Here is a 20720-nt window from a genome sequence, read left to right as displayed (position 1 = left end):
CATTCCGTTCTCACCAGGCTGACAAAGCCTGACACCCGATGGATACATACATCACTCCAACACGTCTGGAGGTTTCTTACCTGTGCTACAAGTGCACGGAGGAGGTAGGAGGCTGAACAAATACACAAAGTGTTGGGTTTTCATTTTGTTTTTCAGATTTCTTCATATATCGGAAACCAAAACTGTTGTTGAACGTATTTAACTGCACACTCTTTCTCGGCATTCTGTGGTATGTTAATGATCAATTATTGCACAGGTGCATTTCTGATTCCCTACCTGGTGTTTGTGGTGACTTGCGGGGTGCCTCTGTTCCTGCTAGACACAGCGATGGGACAGTACACACAGGAAGGAGGCATTACATGCTGGACTCGTCTCTGTCCACTGGCTGAGGGTGAGAGTCACAAAGCAGCAAAAATGTACGATTCTTCAATGAGCTAAAGGCATTTTACTACATTTATTAATCTATGCTTTACTGTATGTCAGGTGTCGGCTATGCAGGGCAGGTCATTCAGGTGTATAACTGCATGTATTACATCATCATTCTGGCCTGGGCACTTTTCTTCCTCATCTTCTCGTTCAGCTCCCAGCTTCCATGGGCCAGCTGTGATAACCTGTGGAACACGGGTGATAATGACACCCTTATATAAATCAAGCAAATGAGCAAATGTTTAAATAAAAACAAAACAAAAGGTTGTTTTTCCTCTCTGTTGTAGACAGCTGTGTCAATCTTGCTGCAAAGAATATGAGCCTCAGTTGGACAACACTGATCAACTCAACATCTGCAGCTACTGAGTTCTGGGAGTAAACACAAATTATATCATCCTTTGCACAACTAGAATAACTACATACAAGTGTTCTTATGTGAATAGAAAATTTTGAAAATGTGTGCACAAGCAACCTAATGAGTCTTACCTGAATATTCTACATGAACAAATTTTATAGCAATAAAATAAATAATAATTTAATAAATGTTTGTATAAAAAGCATACAATTTATCCCTGTCAACTTCTACAGACGCAGAGTGCTGGCTCTCTCTGGGGGTATCGAGGAGGTCGGTAAGATAAACTGGGAGATTCTTCTGTGTCTCATTGCAGTGTGGATTGTAAGTTATTTCTGCATCTGGAAAGGAGTCAAATCTACAGGCAAGGTGTGTAAGTGTACCAAATTACAAAGTGGGTTTTTTTGTAAGTTTTTTTTGGAAAGTAAACAATGATTTGTTTGTCAGAAGGTAAAAATATTTCTTAATTTGTAATAAAAGAAATTGTTTGTTCACATTAAGTTATTATGATCCTTTCTCGTCTTGTACTGCACCTGTAGGTGGTGTACTTCACAGCTACTTTTCCTTATGTGATGTTGCTGGTCTTGTTGATTCGTGGGTTGACTCTTCCTGGGAGCTCTGCAGGGGGTTGTATTTTACCTGTACCCTGAACCGTCTCTTCTCGCTGACTCACAGGTAACCAGTGTCGGGGGAAACACCTTACTTGTAACTCAAGTTTAAGTGACTAGTAAAGTAAAGTAATGCATTACCTTTATACATTTATAATGAATATCTGCGTTCCTTATCAGGAACTCAAGCTGCATTGATGCACATGCTCTGAATCACATATATAATTAGTTCAATGGAAGGGCAGGATGTCATAGGAGATTAAAGTCATTGGCCGGGAAGCATAAAAGCATGTGGAATGCAGCCTTCAAACTTGAAGCTTTCTGTCATTCAGCATTTCTGTCATGTTCATATCACTCTTTATTTCATAAGCTAGTGAAGACAACATAGTGTAAAAACAGGGATCTTCTTACAAGATCTAGATTGTTTGCACAAGCATATTATATCAAGCGCATTATACATGAATCCATTATAAGCCACATTTCTGACCTCGCTGCCCAAACAGCGCAACAAACTGTGTTCCAGCTCCTCATTCGGGGAGCCACTTCTCTCACTTCCCAGAATTTTGGAGTCTGAGTGACACTCCTGGGCTGGAGGCTTTTAGCAGGAGACGGATCAGTGGATCGTTATTCTCGCTGAACAGTCTTCAGTTAAAATGTCCTGAGGGCCTGGGGAAGAGCTGTGTACTCTGCATTATTCTGTGCCTGTCTCTCTGTAGTGCCCTTAATAGGGGTCTGTCAGCCCTGCCAGAGTTCCAAGGTGCAGCAAGCACTGCTCTCTGTCTCTTCCACCCAGAGATGTAGCGGAGCAGAGAAGAATCCCAGAATGAATACCGGATGCCAGTCTAAAGAGACTGGTCACCTTTAGTGGGACATCTGGAGTTGGGAGCCCCTGCCAAGTGTGTCTCAATAAGTCCTGTCTAGCAGGCTCTGGTTTTACCTCCTAGGAGATGACGTGGGTCTGGGTACTATCATGTCACTAGGAGACATCAGCAGCCCTGGTGCTCTTGGCTCAGGACATTGGAGGACAGACCCCTCTGGCGAAAGAGTGTTATACATTGCATTACACAGTGCCCTCAAGAGATTGGTCTGCCAACCCCAGTTCCAGGGTGCAGCAGTCTCCAGCGAGCACAACTCTTAGTCTCTTCCACCTGGGAATGTATCAGAGCTGACAGGCACCCTAAAGCAGCTAGATTGGTTGTTTCCATTCCGTGTGCCATTCCAGAGCACAGGGAACAGCAGAGGTCATTCTTGAGAGAGAAATGTGTCTTAGTAGGTTCTGCACATTCCCCACCTTGGTGTGTGCTGGACAGGCTCTGGTTATGGAACAGGAAGTAGACACTCTTTTGAAGGAGGAGGCCATCGAGGTGGTCCCTCCTCATCCAAGAGAATTCTGGTTCTACAGCCAGTACTTCATAGTTCTGAGGAGGGATGAGGACATTTTAGATCTCAGGCAGCTGAACCGCTCAGTCATGAGGCTGAAGCTCAGGATCCTCAAACAGGTTGGAGTCTCAAATCAGTCCGAGGACTGGTTTGTCACTATAGATGCATTCATCCACATCTCTATCCTTCCCTCTTACAGGAAGTTCCTGATGTTTGCTTTTGGGGGCTTAGCTTACCAATATCAGGTTCTTCCATTTGGCCTTGCACTCTCCCCCTGGGTTAAGACTGGACAGCAAGAATTGTGTGTTTTTTCCAGTACAGAGAATCACTTATTTTGGTGTGGTGTGAAGGCCAGTCACTCACTGTCAAGCAGTTTCAAAGACTGCTGAGTCTGATGGCACCTCATGACCCCTACAGTGGTTACTCAAGACCAAAGGATTCTCCTGGGGTGATATCCACTCTGTATGGTCAGGTTCACACCTTTCATGCCTTAGACATGTGGAGATAACCTTGTGCTTGACTCAGGGCTGGGTGCTGGGAACTCTTGTCGCTGACAATTAGAACTTTTTCACAACATTGTAATTTATTTAGATGCACCTGTATAATCGTTGTGGGTATGGGGGTAGGGCGGGTTGTAAAATAGATACAGTGGTGCCATGTCAGGTTGTTCGTTTCTCGTCTCAATCTTTGTGGAAGATTAAAACTTTTTAAAAGTTATATTCCTGTTGAGCAATCCTTGCTGAACCACACCGTGACACACTGATGTAGCTGATGTGACAGCTGATGTGATGTGACTTTTTCAAATAAAGTAATACATTTTCAGTTTTCAGAAACAAAATATTTTTTTATTTATTATTATCTTAAGTAGTAATATACAGTTTTTAAAAATGTAAGCTAACATTGTTATATTGAAATGACAAATCTGTCTATGTACGTAGGTTTGGATGGAGGCCGGGGCTCAGATTGTTTTCTCCTACAGTATATCTGTTGGCACTCTCACTGTATTGGGTAGTTACAATAAATACAACAACAATTGCTACAAGTTAGTATACTTAAAAACAGTGATATAGGTGAAATAAATGAGTCAACAATTACAAATGGACTATAAATATACTATGAATATGTATTAAATGCATATCTCTGTCTATCAGGGACTGCTTTTGGCTTTGTCTTCTGAACAGTGGCACCAGTTTGATGGCTGGTTTTGCTGTGTTCTCTGTGCTGGGTTTTATGGCCCATGAACAGGCGTCCCCATCAAGGAGGTGGCAGAATCAGGTACTGCAACATTAACTATGTTTCCATCAACCTGTTTTAATGTGAATTTGATGTTTTAACGCTCACTTAAAGTGTTTTTTTTAAACTTGTGTGACAAAGTGTTAATGTGAATAACGGGAGATCAAACAGATTTCTTGAAAAGAATCTTCCATTCACAGCAAAAAACTTTTTGTGTTCATTCTATGAATCACATGTACACATATTGGAGAAATGATGGTAAGATCAAATTTAGGATTGTTTCTGCACAACATTTTGTAAAGGAGGCCCCAGAATGTTGTTATGGTCATTCCGAATTTCCTGAGCAAAATCTGTCATCAAAATATGTATAACTGCCTCCTACACCTCCCAGTAAGCAATAACTGCATTTTGCATGTTTGTTCTGAGGTGCAATTTATCTTATATTAATATTATTAGGGTATATATTTAGTGGCTTCTCCTAGTTCTTCTTATTGATATTTTGTGCCACTTTTCAGGAAGTGACAATTTTGTTCTCTTTGCCATTTTGATTGGAAACTGTGCTCATTTGCAAATGCTTTATGCAATATTTCAACTTAATGCATACATTAGATTAGATTCACAACTTTGGGTGGACAAGGTAAAGGGCTTTTTATCAGAGAATGTGCTCAGCATGAGATTTCTCTGTTTCAGGTCCAGGACTAGCGTTCATAGCTTATCCACAGGCTGTAGCCATGATGCCTTTCCCTCATTTGTGGGCTGTTTGTTTCTTCATCATGATTATTTTGCTGGGACTAGACACCCATGTGAGCTTAAACACACACTTACACATAAATTGTGTTAGCTTGAACCAAAAATTATGAAATTACAACAAATGTTTTCTTTAACAGCGATCTGCAAAAAGAGGACAATGAAAGCAAATAAAATCAGCAAAAGATTAATGATATGCAAGTGCTATAACAAGTCTCAGTTAGTTTTAAGAAATAGGTTAACTTCAATTAAAATAAACAGTTTTTATGTGTACTGCATTTCAGCAGTAGTTCACCCAAGAATGTAAATTACCCCATACTTTACTCACCCCCAAACCTTGATTAGTGTTTAACTATTTCTGAGCCCCTTGCCCCTAAATGGGCGTCAAGTGTCTCAGGAGTCTCAGCTCTCAGCAATGGCTTAAGGTTGTGGCAAGGGGACATAATGTCTCTGTTCCCTCCATCAGAGAATGAGGGTTACGTAAATAACTACAGCGTTACCTGTCTGTCAGTCACTACAAGTTGTGATGACAAACTGGGTCCAATGTAAAACGCCACAACCTGAACACTACAACTATGATTACTGGAGAAGCCAACTGGCTGTTCCTGAGTTAAGAAAAAACATCTACAAGAAGGGCTTCCAACCTTCCAAGAGGGTGCTAACCTCTTCTATTTGTTGTACAGGTGGCAGAACAATATAGACTTCCCAAAAGGGGGGGTGACATGTGGAATATATACTGACCTCAGGATGATTTATCCTTCTGGCACCCTCAGGAACTTTACAACAAATTGTGCTTTCTCAAAGACTTGTCTACTGCATTATGATGGGCTGCAATGGCAGCCACATACACTTTCAAGGTGGAGGGTGACAGTCTACACTCCAAGGTGGAGTCGCCATTCTCTGGGGAAGGTGAGTTGTTGTGAAAGCACGTTGACTGCACGATTGAGCTCCCCCAGAATATGTACAGCATGCAGTGATCTGAAATGTGAATGATTCCAGAAGAGGAATGACAGGCAAGCTGTGACATGCAATCTGACCATAAACCCCCCTAATGGTTGATGTATGAAACAGTCGCAATATTGTCCGTATGGACTAATATGTGCCCTGTTTTCCAGCAGTTGCCTAAAGTGCTGCAGAGCTAGATGCACTGCCAGTAGCTCTAGGCAGTTGATGTGTCAAAGCAGACAAGACCCTGTCCAGAGCCCTGAGACTGCCTGTATTGCATGTAGTGCCCCAGACTGTCTGTGGTTATGACCACATGCTGTGACACTTGTTCTAAGGGCACCCCGGCCCATAGAAATGCAAGGTCTGTCCATTGGCTGAAAGTGTGACGAGAAGTCGGTGGGATTGTCCTGTCCCACTGCGCCATCCCATCTCGGGACTCGGGAGTGTATCCAGTGCTAAAGTGGTCACATATCAAGCAAGTCTTAGGGTCTCTTTGTTGTCTAGGGGCTTCCTGCAGTGATGCTTGATGCAACAGCCTTGACGGGGTCTGAATTGGATGTTGTTGCCACAGGGGGCTCCTTGGCGACGACCAGGCCAAGACGAAACCGCTACAAAGCAGTGGGAGCTGGAGGATCACACCAGGAGGATGTGCTGAACCACCTTGGTCTGCTTCTGTACTGCCGAAAACTGCTTAGCAAAGTCCTCAACAGTGTCGCCAAATAGCCTAGTCTGGGAAATGGGAGTGTCCAAGAAGCGAATCTTGTCAGCATCATGCATCTCGGCTTGGGTTGAACTATTGATGCCTGTAGAGCGAAGTCGGTCACTGTACGCAGATCCTGCATCAACCCTGGGTCAGAGTCACCCTTGTGCAGCTCTTTCAATGCCTTGGCTTGGAGGACCAGCAGGATCGCCATGGCATATAGGGTAGAGGCGGTTTGGACCACAGTGCTGTAGGTCTTAGCAGCGAGAACCGCCGTGGTCCTACAGGCTTTGGAAGGAGCATAGGACGACACCAGAAGGCCGCAGTTCCTCCACTTCATTCTCCTCAGTCAACATCTGGTCCTCTCTTTGTGTACCAAACAAAACAAGAGGACTACTGTGAGACAGCCCTCCTGAATTGGCAGAACCGGCAGAGTGGCTCTTACCACAGCCCTCAGATAAGCCAGGTTGAGTGACAACAGAAGGTGCCGGTCCGTCCCGAAGGATAAAGAGGCGGAATCGCAGCACTGTCAGGGAACTCCAGACCCCCACACATTGAAGACAGCATTTGTGGCCGTCATTAGCGGACAGATAGCGACCACACCCAAGAGGGCACAGCTGAAACGGCATCTTGAAAAAGATGCAAAACAACTATGCTAAGAAATCACTCTTTTAGGAGAGACACGCAGCGTAATTGCTGGAACACAGGAATACAACTGATTATGTCGTCAACGCCACCCAGAACAGCTTTTGTTTTCAGCTTCTCCTCTAGCACTTCAGAGCCAGAAGTCATGAGACTGTCAGCTCAAAGCAAAATCTGATGAGTGGTTACACCTGTCTTCTATTTATGCCCACGTGACGGGAGGGGCTCAGGATTAGTTAACAGCTTGGCAAATTTCATTGACGCTTTCTTTTTCAGAGCTAATAAGGGCTCCAAGCAAGTCCCCAGTCTGTCATCACAACATAACACGTAGTGACTGACAAACAGGGAACTCATGTTTCTCACAAACACACATACTGCCCTTGCTGAAAGTCAGTGATTTGAGCTGTAACTTTAAAGGTACAAAATGGTGAGAACCAGAAAGGCACAAGTGACATTTCACCAACTTTACTGGAGGCCAAAACAAAAACAGATATAAAAACAAAAACAGAATATAAAACGATTAGAAAAGCTAATGCTAGTTTAAAAAGCAGTAAATGAATAGAGTGCTAAAAAGGGAAAAAATCATTTTATTTATCTATTTTCTTTTCTTTTTATTTCTGTTTACAAATTGTTTATTCACCTTCATGTCATTTCAAACCTGTGTGCATTTCTTGCTTCTGAAAACCAACATATTTTACAGAACATGGCACATGACGAATTACATGGAAATTTTTCTATCTTGAGTGTCTTCACAGTTCTCAGGTGCTCCTGATGTTCTTTTTAAAGTTTGTTGCAGTGGAAGCTGTGGTCACATCAGTGATGGACCTGTTCCCTCATGATTGCTGCGCAGAACGGGGCGGCGAGAAATCTTCCTCCTGTTCTTCTGTCTTATTTGCTTCTTGGGGAACTCTTCATGGTTACAGAGGTCAGAGAACACCATGTTTGTGTGAGAGAGAGTACAATAAAAACATGAATGATGTGTCCGATGAGTGCATTAAGAGGAAAAGGATTTAAAAGGATCTAAATGCTCTAACACAGGATAACAGTAATTGTTGAAAATTATTTAAAGATCAGACCTTTTGTTAAAGTATATGGGTGAGTACAATGAACAAAATGAATAATTACACAAACACTTGATGAACACTAAATGTAAGGAATTTTGTTATAGATAACAGTTCAGAAGATTTTATGGTTGTGGTTCGAATATGAAAATGGATCTGCAGATAACAAATTTCTTCGTAATAACTGAAATTGTGGCAAATCATATGCATGCCATGCAGCAAGCGTTTTTGGTATAGCTGTGTTTTACCTCTCATCAGTCCTGCTTAAATGCATTGTGAGTCTTGCACCTGCAGGGCGGGATGTATGTTTTCCAGTTATTCGACTACTATGCCTGCAATGGAGCCAATGTTCTGTTCCTGTCTGCGTTTGAGTCTCTGGCCATGGGTTGGATATTTGGTGAGTCATGCACACAACATTAAAAGCAATGGCAGCATTGGAAAGCTAGTGATTTGTACTTTTGCTCTTTGATCACAGGAGCTGAGAGAATGTTTGACGTCATTGAAGACATGACAAACTCACGACCCAACTACTTATTCATTCTGTGCTGGAAATACCTGACTCCTCTTGTGGCCACGGTGAGTGTTTTTGGATTTCTTTCATCTGTTTGAGTTTCACCGATGCTTTGATCACTATTTTAATGGATATTGTTGGTTTTTATATTCCTAAATGAGGCATTTCTTTACCTAAAGCACATAAGATCAGTTCTTCATGTTTCTTTAACGTCTCTTTCTCTTCCACATTCTCAGGTGTCTTTTATCTGTTCTGTGGTGCAGTATCAGCCCTTGACTTTTAACCGTTGGTACGTGTACCCGGACTGGGCGTATGCTGTAGGCTGGTTGCTGGCCCTGTCCTCCGTTCTGCTGGTTCCTGGATTGGCGATTGGACGACTGTTAGCTGGGAAAGAAAGCCTGAAACAGGTGACTGAGCTTTCATTAAAACTCTTTAACTATTTAAACAAAGCAAATCTGCACAACTAACCAATTCAGTCTATATAAACCACGTCAGTACTACTAAACTGTGTTTGTCTTGACAGCGTTGGCTTCACCTGTGTAACCCAGACACAAACCTTCCTCTCACCAATAAGCAACGATCTGGAATAAAGGAAAGAGTTTCCATCACAGAAATGACAGACTTGGTCAGAATAAATGTAGAGGATGCTCCATAAAAAGTCAAAAAGGGCCTATTTTCAGCAACAGAAAGTACTGTTGTCAGGAAATATTTCTATTCATATATTTCTAATATTTCTATATCATTTCTGTATTTCACTTCTAGCTCGTGGACCTATCCGCACGCTGCACTGAAAACTTGGCATGTTGTACTTCACATCTTCTTGCGACAAATTGCTTGTGGTTTTTCTCATTTGCAAATTGCTTTGGAAAAAGCTGTTAAATAAATGTAAATGCAGATCATTCTTTGTGAATATCCTGTTATCCCTGTGGCAAGTTCACATCATTCTATTTGGCATGAAGCCGACTTTTCTGTTCACTTTCTGTATTTCAGAGCAGCTGCAGGCCATCACATCAACCCCGCTGCCAGCACAAGATTTATATCACATTTCATTTAAATGGGTTTTATTAAGCAGGCAAATGTCAAACATAACTATGAACCCTTGAGGAACTAACTAAGGAGGAACTATCAAAACAAACTGACTATCATGACTTTTCAGATATATAAAAATATAAAACGATGTATAATCACCCGCCAATAAAAGTTGTTCATATTTTTAATAAAAATGTAGCATTTTATCAAATTAGTGAAGCAAAAGTGATATCTAATGAAATATATCTCTCCTGATTCACAACAGGGATGGGTTTTGTTAATGTTTTAACAGTATTCCTAGTCTTACAATACTGTTTATCAATCTAGTGCTTCTCATTGGCTCTTAAACCCCGCTGTCCTCATCCTCGTTCCTACAGCTTGAGGAGTGTTATGTTCTGTTAACACTTACTTCTTATTGTATAGCAGTTACTGAAAATGTATGTATGACTCAACTCTTGCAAAGCGTTTAATCTCGTTTTTATTGTTACATTTTTTGTGTACTTGTGGTTTATTTTAAATATTTTTTTGCCTGTAGATTTTAAGTTATGTGCATGTACCTACTCATTATACTTCAAATCACCTGTTCCTTCATTTTCGTCTGTATTTTCAATCAAGAAGTTTTGAGTTCCCAAAATGTTCTGGGAAAAAAACCAACTAACAAAAACAAGAATGAGATCAAAATAATGTTAAAAAAGATTATCATAACATTAAGAAAGCATTATCAGAACATTATTCTGTGTTTTAAACTCGGAGAGCGGTGTTCACCTAAAATAAAAAAACTAAACAGAAACAAAAGACTCCAGAAGCCTTAATACTTCAGTAAACATGAACTTAAATGAACTTAAACAGGTGTCTTTCGTCTTAGGACAGCAGTCCTATTACATACTTAGGCTATCTGTGTCATCCAACAAAAGTACATAAAGGTATACATGTTAAGTAAACCAATAACTTTTTTTGAAGACTACATAAAAATGGCTAAACATATATACTAAATATTGACAAAAATGCAAGGACTGTTTGTCGATTTTTCTGTCAAAACGAGGCAAATGACTAAAATGCAACTAAGACTTTTCAAGCATTTTCGCATTTTCGTCTTAGGAGTAAGACTAAATCAAAAATGCCTGCTAAAATTAACAGTATACCTAACCTCCCACTGCTGCCAGGTTTACTTCATATAAAGTATAACACTTTCTTTACCATAAAGCCCGTTCTTGATGATTGGCGAGTGATTGGGTTCCCAAGTAGGACCCCATGACAACGTCCCATAACCCCGAAACTGTATTTTCAATTTTCTTTTTAAAATGTAATTTATCTTGTCCAATTCGCTAATGTTGACTGGTGTTACGACGTGATAAAACTTTAAAGCTTAATAATTCAGCAGTAGCAGCAGCTAATGGATGCATGCTAGAGGCTGTGGGTTTTACATATTTCATTTTTTTCTTTTTAAGTTTTATTGCCTTTTTTTGGTCAGTTTTAGACACTCCCAGCTACTGAGTTCCGGGAGTAAACGAAAATCACTCATATATATGTCATACATAAAACTAACAAGAACAATACAAGCACAGGAGCTAAGCACTGTGGCTGCCATTCGCAGCACCATCATGTCTTCAATGCAGATAAACCAGCTTCAGTCTTTTCCCTGTACTATTTATAATCAGTACATATTTTATTACAATTCAATTGACTCACAAACATTGCCAATAGCAAAATGGTTTTGTTGAACGTAAAGAATGTACCGGTTCCTCTACATTGCATTGCAGTCAAACTTTATTTTAGTTCTTGTGAGAAAAAGTATTGTTAAATAAAAGTCTGTGTATGCACCAACTAAACTGAATTTCTAAAATTAGTACTAGTTTGAATTTGATGCTCACCTCACACTAAAATCCGACCAGGTTAAAAGGTGTGGAAAAAGCATATTACAGAGTACTGGTAGACAGGCGAAAAAAATGATCATATAAATGTGTGTGTGTTTATAACCAAAGAAAATGATCGTCTTTGTATAAAGCCAGAAATAGCACACTTAAACACTTTCATTTTCTTACTACAGGCGAGGTCAAGAATTCAAAACATTCCCACATCACATGGTATAAATGCACAGAAGAAAGAGTTTATTTCACTTGATGTTACTGAGAGAAACAATACCATACTCAGCTTTGACTTATTAATGTATTTTATATGTGTGTGTTGGATTTATTAGAATTAAATACATAATAGATTAAATAATATTTGTTTTTATTGTTATTATTACTACTACTACTACTTTTCAGGCAGATGCAGTGGTGACCTTAACATTTCATTTGAATATGTAAAATTTGTAGGTGGTTTAAATTAAAAGCTGTAAAAATATATTTAAGTTTGTAAAATATTGTAAAAACTTTGTATTTAAGTTTTCAGAAGCTCTTTTAATCTGTGTGATTGCTAGATCTTTGACAGGGGAACCAGGCAATTACAGTAAATATGAACACGTTATTATTTTATTTTTAATATAAATAATCAATGTTGGGAGGAACTGGTTCTATGTAGCAGCGTTACATAATTTAATTACAAAATAAATGTAACTGTAATCATATAATGTGGAATATCAAAGAATATGCCACATTTTAGATAAATAAAACTAAAGTAAGCTTTAATTAAAATTCAGATTTTTTTAGATCAAAATGACTGATTTTGTCGTGGTAATTTTTGTAAATTTGTGACAAATTAGCATTTCCTTTTATTACGATATCAAATATACCAAATGAACTCAAGTCAAGTCACCTTTATTTATAAGTATAATATACTTTTTGCGTTGTCATTCAATCATATTTACTTAAACAAGTTAACAAGTAAAGGTTATTTACTGCACACTAACAACTGTTCAGGTATGGGCTACATATAAATCATCTTTAGCAATTTGAGACTTCATCAACACCACCTATAAAAGTCAGGAGCGTCTGCACGATATCTTTTTTGTGGCCAGGGACAGCGAGTTGATCATAGACAATGTTCCAATAATTTAGCCTTCATAAATGGAAAAGTAATACATTTACATTACATTTACATTTAGTCATTTAGCAGACGCCTTTATCCAAAGCGATGTACAAATGAGGTAGGCAATAGAAGCAAATTAATATCAGCAAAAGGGCAGTAGTGCATAAGTGCTCTTGAGTGGGGTCCTGTCTGTTACGATCCAGGTGGGGATCGAACTCAGGTCTCCGGGATGTATTAGTGTGGCACTTACTCCTACTCCACTGGAGCAGGTGAAACCCAGTTGCAGAGGAAATAATGAGAAGGCTTAGAGAGACTTCTGAGGTTCTTTACTCATGCAAAAATATAAAGAAGAATGAATCCAAGAACCAAGAAAAAGTCTTCGAGACTTACAACAAAAATAGCTACTGAGGAACTCAAAACATTCCTTGGTACAAAATACAAAAAAAGGTAATCCAAACAGAAAGCTGTCCTTAGACCTCAGGCAGGAGAAAAATCACAGAGAACACAGAAAACAAGAAAGTCTCTTACAACAAAAACTCGGCAGCATGACGCTGAGAAAGACATGAGGACTGAACAAGAACAATAGGCAGGAGACATTTAAATAAGACTGGTCATTAGGAGTGATCAAAACAGGTGTGCTACAAGTCTCTAACAGGGTGGTGATCTGGAGCAGAAAGTGCGCCATCCAGTGGTGAACCCAGGAATCTCAGGCAGATCATTACAGGACCCCTCCTTTAGGAACGGCTCCTGACGTTCCCAATGGCCTTGTTCCCATGAAGACGGTAAAAGTCCCTAATAAGAGCCTTGTCCAGGATGTGGCGAGCAGGGACCCAGGTTCGCTCCTCCGGGCCAAATCCCTCCCAGTCCACAAGAAACTGTCGTCTTCCCCGAACCAGTCGAGTGTCCAGTAGCCGCCGAACTGTGTATACTGGCTGACCCCCAATTATTCGTGGTGCTGGGGGTGGCCTGGTGACAGGAGACAGAGGGCTGTATTTGACAGGCTTTAAGCGTGAGATATGAAAGGTGGGGTGAATGCGCAAAGACTTGGGTAGCAAGAGACGGTAGGAAACAGGATTTACTCTCCTTAAAACTTTGAATGGTCCTATGAACCTGGGAGCTAATTTGCGTGACTCAACCTTGAGAGGAATGTCCCTGCTTGAAAGCCAGACTTTCTGCCCTGGGCGTAGAATTGGCGCTGGTCTGCGTCTACGGTTAGCCCGTTGCTGTTGTAGCTGTGAAGACTTAAGAAGAGCAGCCCGGCCTTTCTCCATATCCTGCGACACCGTTGAACCAGTTGCTGAGCAGCTGGAACCCCGCCGGACTCCTGCTCAGAAAACATAGGAGGTTGAAAACCATATTGGCACTCGAAAGGTGACATACCTGTTGAGGAATGGCGAAGAGTATTGTGTGCAAATTCTGCCCAAATCAGATGTTTACTCCAGGACGAGGATTGGATGACACCAGACACCTCAAGGTTGTTTCAATCTCTTGGTTGGTACGTTCTGTCTGTCCATTAGACTGGGGATGAAACCCGACGATAGACTGGCTGTAGCTCCAATCAGCTGGCAGAATGACCTCCAGAACCTGGATGCAAACTGAGGACCACGATCTGACACAACATCTCGGGAAAGCCATGCAACCTAAAGACATGCTGCAAAACAATCTCAGCAGTCTGTGGAGCTGAAGGAGTTTTGGCAGTGGTATAAGATGGCAAGCCTTTGAAAATCTGTCAACCACTACAAAAATGACCGTGTTACCTTGGGAAGGTGGTAGGCCAGTTACAAAGTCCATAGAAATATGTGACCACGGGCGAGCAGGAACAGGAGGGGTAGCAGGAGACCTTGAGGGCGGGATCTGGAATCCTTATTCTGAGCACAAATGGAGCAGGCAGCAATATAGGCTCTGATGTCATCCGCCATCTTTGGCCACCAGAAACGTCTGCCAATGAACTCTAGGGTCCTACTAGCTCCAGGGTGGCATGCAAATGATGAGGAATGTCCCCACTGCAAAACGTCAGAGCGCACAGCTTTAGGTACAAAGAGACGGCCTGGGGGCCCATTACCTGGTCAGCCTCCTGCTCCTGTGCCTTTCTAACCGTAGTCTCTACACCCCATCTGACTGGTGCCACAATCCTGGAGGGGTGAATGATCCTCACTGGAGTTGAAACCTTATTAGTTAGATCAAACTGCCTGGAGAGCGCATCAGGCTTCTGATTCTTTGACCCTGGTCGGTACGAGAGAACAAAATCAAAGCGATTAAAGAATAAAGCCCACCGGGCCTGACGAGAGTTTAGCCTCTTAGCCTCCTGGATATAGGCTAAATTCTTGTGATCAGTCCATACAATAAAAGAGTGCTTGGCCCTCCAACCAGTGCCTCCATTCCTCCAATGCTAGTTTGACCGCTAATAGCTCCCTGTTCCCAATATCATAGTTCCTTTCATCGCAGGCGAGAGCTTGTGTGAAAAAAAGCACATGGATGCAATTTGTTATCTCTTATGGTACGCTGGGAGAGAACAGCTCCACTCCTACCTCAGAAGCATCCACCTCCACTATGAAGGGCAGCTCAGGATCTGGAATAGTTAGTATGGGTGCTGAGGTAAATAGATATTTCAGTCTCCGAAAGCCTCTTCAGCCTCCTCTGTCCACCGGAAACCCTTAACATTCTTCCTAGTGAGAGCAGTTAGTGGAGCAGCAATTGCACTGAAATTTCGAATGAATCGCCGATAGAAATTCGAAAAACCAAGAAAACGTTGTACCTGCTTGACAGAAGTTGGCCGAGGCCAATCTCTAACTGCTCGAGTCTTTGCAGGATCCATCTGGATCTGACCTTTAGAAACAATGAAAGCCAAAAAGGAAACCTCCTCCACATGAAATTCACTCTTCTCCAACTTGACGAATAGATGGTTCTTTAGAAGCTGCTGGAGGACCAGGCGAACATGCTGCACGTGTTCCTTCAGGTCTTTGGAAAAAATAAGAATATCATCCAAGTATACAAACACAAATCTGTTCAGCATGTCTCTTAACACGTCATTAATCAAAGCCTGAAATACTGCAGGGGCATTTACCAAACCAAAAGGCATGACTTGATACTCATAATGGCCAGTGGGTGTATTAAAAGCAGTCTTCCATTCATCACCAGCACGAATGCGGACCAGATGATATGCATTGCGAAGGTCCAATTTAGTAAAAATAGTGGCCCCCTGAAGCAACTCAAAAGCAGCAGACATTAGTGGAAGAGGATAACGATTCTTAATAGTTATCTTATTGAGTCCCCTGTAATCTATACAAGGTCGGAGCCCACCATCTTTCTTAGCAACAAAGAAGAAGCCAGCTCCCGCTGGTGACGTTGAAGGGCGTATAAAGCCAGATGCCAGGGACTCCTGTATATAATCCTCCATGGCCCTCCTCTCAGGTGCTGAAAGAGAGAACAACCTCCCTCTTGGAGGGCACATTCCAGGCAGCAAGTCAATGGCACAATCATAAGGTCTGTGTGGTGGTAAAGATAAGGCCTTCTTCTTACTGAACACCTCTAACAGGTCTGCATAGTCTAGAGGAACATGTGATAGCTCTGAAGAAGTCCTGGGTAACTGTAGAGCAGTCATTAATAGCCCTGGGGTGGCCTGAAGTAACTTAGGAGAAACAGAAGGTTCAAGAGATAAAGCACAGTGACCCTTATTACAGTCAGGCCCCCATCTGAGAATGTTACTAGAGGACCAGTCTATCTGGGGATTATGATGGACTAACCAAGGGAAACCCAGGATTAAAGGGAATTCTGGTGACTTGATTACATAAAACTGTATAGTTTCTAGGTGACCCCAACCCGGAGATATAAGGGAATAGTGCGCAGACTCACCTGCCCAGACCCTAGAGGCCTCCCATCTAGTGCAGTAATAGTCAGGGGTTCATCAAGGTTAGTGAGTGGCACACCAAGATGCCTAGCGACTTCCAAATCCATAAAGTTGCCAGCTGCCCCAGAGTCTATGAAGGCCTTCAGGGATGTGACTGATCATTCCATAGAAGATAAGTATCCAAAAGAGCCCCAGAAGATGCTGAGTGGGGAGTGGTTGCTTCTCTCGTCACAGTCCTCCCTTCCCTGGACGAGTTGGCTTTTCCCGAAAGAATAGGGCAGGAGGCACGAAAGTGGCCAGATTCTCCGCAGTACAGACAGCGTCTTTCTTTCATCCTGCGGTCTCGCTCAGACCGGGAAAGCCGTGAACGACCCAGCTGCATGGGTTCCTCAGATCCTGCTACATATGAGGCAGGGAGATCAGGAGACGGGGAAGTGCAGAGGATACTGACTGTGTACATATCTAGAAGTCTCGCACGCTCTCGTCTCTCTCAAGGCGATTGTCTAATCGAATGGCCATAGCAATCAAGGATTCTAGGTCTATTGCAGGGTCCCTGGCTGCTAACTCATCCTTGATCTCATCAGACAGTGCCCGATTGAAAGCAACAGTTAATGCCTCCTGATTCCAGCCACTCTCCATAGCAAGTGTTCGAAATTCCACCGCTAATTCCGCTACACTTTGAGACCCTTGAGTTAACTGAAGTAAGCGGCTGGCTGCCTCACGCCCGCTCACTGGATGATCAAAAACTCGTCTCATCTCCTCAATAAAACTGTTATAATCTGAACAAACCCTTGGTTGAGGGGACTGCTCCCACAAGGCAGTTGCCCAGGCAAGGGCTTTCCCAGATAAAGAGTAATTCACGTAAGCCACCTTGCTACGGGCAGTTAGGAATTTGTTCGGCTGCAGTTCAAAGTTCAGTGAACACTGGGTGAGGAATCCCTTACATCTGCCAGGGCTTCCATCATACCTCTCAGGATGAGGCAGGTGGATATCAGAGCCTTGCACTGCTACGCTAGGAGGTGGCAATGGAGCCTGAGGTTGAGACTGAGCTCCCTGTGCTCCCTGCTGTGGGCTTGAAATAGACTGAAGGTGATGCAGAATTTCAGTGACTGCCTGACCCAGTTTTGAAACAGCCGCCTCTTGTTGTGCAAGGACTTGTTCATGTCGTTCCATGGTGGCTGCCTGACTTGAGACAGCTGCTAGGATGCGTTCTGCATTCGATAAAGGTTGAGTCTCCTCTGCTGGGTTCGTATCCATGGTTCAGTCCTACTGTTACGATCCAGGTGGGGATCGAACTCAGGTCTCCGGGATGTATTAGTGTGGCACTTACTCCTACTCCACTGGAGCAGGTGAAACCCAGTTGCAGAGGAAATAATGAGAAGGCTTAGAGAGACTTCTGAGGTTCTTTACTCATGCAAAAATATAAAGAAGAATGAATCCCAAGAACCAAGAAAAAGTCTTCGAGACTTACAACAAAAATAGCTACTGAGGAACTCAAAACATTCCTTGGTACAAAATACAAAAAAAGGTAATCCAAACAGAAAGCTGTCCTTAGACCTCAGGCAGGAGAAAAATCACAGAGAACACAGAAAACAAGAAAGTCTCTTACAACAAAAAACTCGGCAGCATGACTCTGAGAAAGACATGAGGACTGAACAAGAACAATAGGCAGGGAGACATTTAAATAAGACTGGTCATTAGGAGTGATCAAAAACAGGTGTGCTACAAGTCTCTAACAGGGTGGTGATCTGGAGCAGAAAGTGCGCCATCCAGTGGTGAACCCAGGGAATCTCAGGCAGATCATTACACTGTCTTACCAAAGCGCAGACACAAGGCTTTTTTTTTTTTTTTTTTTTTTTTTTAAACAAGAAAAGGGTAGGAAGGAGCAGGAGAAGAAGAGAGTGCTATCAATGTTGGGTCAAGTGCAAACGAAAAAGATGAGTTTTGAGTTGGTTTTTGAAGACTGCTAGTGACTCTGCTGCCCTAGTGGTAACGGGCAGATCGTTCCACCAGCGAGGAACAGACCAGGTGAAGGTGCGCAAGAGTGATTTTGCACTTTTGTGAAGGCACTGCAAGACGCCTTTCGTTTGCAGAGCATAGGCACCTGGAGGGAACATATGATTCAATTAGTGAGTGTAAGTACAAGGGAGCGGAGCCTGTGATTGTCCTGTAGGCCAGCATCAGGGATTTGAATTTGATGCGGGCATCTATAGGAAGCCAGTGTAAACTAATGAAGAGGGGTGTGACGTGGGCCCTCCTTGGTTCGTTGAAGACCACCCTTGCCGCTGCATTCTGGACCATCTGAAGAGGTCTGGTTGTAGAGGCTGGGAGGCCAGCAAGGAGGGCGTTGCAGTAATCCAGTCTACTCAGGACTAGTGCCTGGACGAGGATCTGTGTAGCGTGTTCTGATAAGAACGGTCTGATTTTCCTGATGTTGTACAGCACAAACCTACAAGATCGAGCAGTTTTTGAAATGTGCTCAGTGAAAGTTAGCTGGTTATCAATGATCACTCCAAGGTTCCTAGCTGACCTAGACGAGGATACAGTAGCCGAGCCTAGCTGAAACGATAGTTTGTGCTGTATGTTGGGATTGGCGGAAAAAACGAGGAGCTCTGTTTTTGTGAGGTTTAACTGCAGGTGATGATCCTTCATCCAGACTGAGATGTCGTTTAGGCACGCAGAAAAACGTGCAGAAACAGTGGGATTGTCTGGTTGAAAGGAGAGATGGAGTTGAGTGTCGTCAGCGTAGCAGTGATAAGAGAAGCCATGCTTCAGAATAACAGAACCCAGTGATGTCATGTAGATGGAAAAAAGCAGTGGCCCAAGTACTGAGCCCTGAGGCTCAGTACTTGGTAATACATTATTCGGAAATGTAAATGGTCAAAATATCAACAAAATATTGTGCTTTTATAAAATAACTAGGAAAACAGAACTTCACATGAACCGGAACGCTATTGACTCAGTATGATAAATATATTTAAGGAAGCTTTAAATGTAGGCTACTACTTTAAAAAGAAATTAATGAATTGATCAAATTGAACAGATTAATTGTTATAGTTTAATCCTGCCTCTAGAAAATGTGCATAGTAATAAATTTCAAAATTCTAACTAATAAATTCATAGCATGGCTGGTTCTGTCAGTAGAAATACGGTGCACACAGGACTATAATTTACTGTTGAAATGTTTGCAGGGGAAATCTCAGGCCAGTCTGAGCTCGTGCTAAAACCCGCAGGCTGGACTGTTTTGTCTGTGTTTTCATTCCCTATGTGCTCTGTGTGTCCTAGTTTCTGTCCTTTCAGTAAAGTCATTGTCGACCCCTTTATAACTTTGCCTCTGTTTAGTGTAAGTTTGTCTGGTCTCGTCTATGTATACGTGTGGTTGTTACCCTTCTGTCTGGAATTCCATTATTGTGAATTTATTAAAAAGAAGACAGTAGATTAAAATGAAGTAAGCAGCGTGTATATACGCTTTTTATTTTGCTTTTTTGATCAGTTTTTATTTTTGTTTTTTTTGTCATGAATGAACCTGTTGTCAAGGTCCTCCAGTTGGCTCTGGGGGACCACTCTTTCGAGGACCACACAAATGACGTCATGCACTACCTAGACAGCTGCCGCTGCACATTTTATCAAACTGGACTAAACACCTCCAACACAAGCGCAGCTGTCCAGGGATAGTCCTTTGAGCTGCCTTCATCGAGTGGGTGCTGCTGTCAAATCTCCGGTGACCTGTGAATATCACGGATGATGATGATGATGATGATAACCACTGCCCGTCGTGCAGACCCTGTGCAAGATCTGGGAGGATGAGTTGCAGGTCTTGCTAGTTGTGCCATACTGGCCCACCTGGACCTGCTTATCCCAAACTCATGCTCTTCATAGAAAACAGCCCCTCTCTGGCGAATATGTCTGAGGAAGGACCTCCTTACTCAGGGGTTAGGCACCATTTGGCACACACGTCCGGATATCTGGAACCTCTATGTGTGGCTTCTGGATGAGAAGCGGCAGAATTGAGTGGTCTCCTACAGACTGTGGTGGACACAATCACTCAGGCTAGAGCCCCTTCTACGAGGCAGGCCTATACACTGAAGTGGAGTCTGTTCGCAAACTGGTGTTCTTCTTGCTGAGAAGACCCCAAAGGTGTGCGAATGGAGTAGTGCTTTCTTTCCTGAAAGAAAGGTTGGAGCACAGGCTGCCACCCTCCACCTTGTGGCTGTGATTGCAGCTCATCATGATGCAGTGGATGGTCTGTCCTTGGGCAAGCATGATCTC

The 20720-nt window shown here is 42.5% G+C and overlaps 1 pseudogene; it reads left to right on the top strand.

The window, feature by feature from the left end:
* Positions 1 to 269: 269 nt before the first annotated feature.
* On the top strand, positions 270 to 9449 carry LOC122330045 (annotated as a pseudogene).
* The last annotated feature ends 11271 nt before the right edge of the window (positions 9450 to 20720 follow it).

The sequence above is a fragment of the Puntigrus tetrazona genome, chromosome 3, assembly GCF_018831695.1.
Source record: "Puntigrus tetrazona isolate hp1 chromosome 3, ASM1883169v1, whole genome shotgun sequence".
Taxonomy (NCBI): Eukaryota; Metazoa; Chordata; class Actinopteri; order Cypriniformes; family Cyprinidae; genus Puntigrus; species Puntigrus tetrazona.
This window is presented reverse-complemented; position numbering and strand designations above follow the sequence as displayed.